Source organism: Pseudophryne corroboree, unplaced genomic scaffold, assembly GCF_028390025.1.
Source record: "Pseudophryne corroboree isolate aPseCor3 unplaced genomic scaffold, aPseCor3.hap2 scaffold_1978, whole genome shotgun sequence".
Taxonomy (NCBI): Eukaryota; Metazoa; Chordata; class Amphibia; order Anura; family Myobatrachidae; genus Pseudophryne; species Pseudophryne corroboree.
Window position 1 is genome coordinate 1,109 of NW_026968619.1, and position 1,108 is coordinate 2,216.

The window sequence follows — 1,108 nt, forward strand, 5'->3', positions numbered from 1 at the left end:
TAAGCTGTGTGAGCTGAGCAGTCAGACAGATATATAATATATATAGATGATGCAGCACACTGGCCTGAGCCTGAGCAGTGCACACAGATATGGTATGTGACTGAGTCACTGTGTGCTGTGTATCGCTTTTTTCAGGCAGAGAACGGATTATAAATAAAAGTGGTGGTCACTGGTCACTATCAGCAAAACTCTGCACTGTACACTACTGAGTACTCCTAATGCTCCCCAAAATTAGTAAATCAAGTGTCTCTCTAATCTATTCTAATTCTAAACGGAGAGGACGCCAGCCACGTCCTCTCCCTATCAATCTCAATGCACGTGTGAAAATGGCGGCGACGCGCGGCTCCTTATATAGAATCCGAGTCTCGCGATAGAATCCGAGCCTCGCGAGAATCCGACAGCGTCATGATGACGTTCGGGCGCGCTCGGGTTAACCGAGCAAGGCAGGAAGATCCGAGTCGCTCGGACCCGTGAAAAAAAACATGAAGTTCTGGCGGGTTCGGATTCAGAGAAACCGAACCCGCTCATCTCTATTTGGCGCCTCCCTGCAAACTATTAATTTGGGCCCTCTCTCCAATATTTAATAAAGGGACAGTGCGCTCCTTAAAAAAAGAAGGTGTGGTATCACAAGGAAGGGGCATGGCCACACAATAGCACCCCAAATCAAAATACGCCACACAGTAGCACTATCTTATTGTCATTACACCGCATGTAATAATAATAATAATAATACCCACAGTCGCAGTGCCCTTTATACACATAACCACCATATCAGTGCAGCTTACACACATAATGCCAACAGTAGCAGTGCCCCTTCTACACATGCCCACGGTGGCAATCCTTTACATGGCAAATATCAACCTGGTTTTGCCATGTAAAGGATTGCCACTTTAAAAACAAACAATCAAAAAAAAAAAAAAAAAAAACAACAGGAAAAAACACAAAATCTCTCACTTTCTGATTCTCACACCCTATTACATTCCTCCCTATATATTTAAATGTTTCTATTACTGTATGTTCCCTCTTCCCTTCTCCAAACTATACACATCAAATTATTTTAGTATTTCCAGGTAAGTTTTGTGATGTAGGCCATGCACAATTTTAGTTG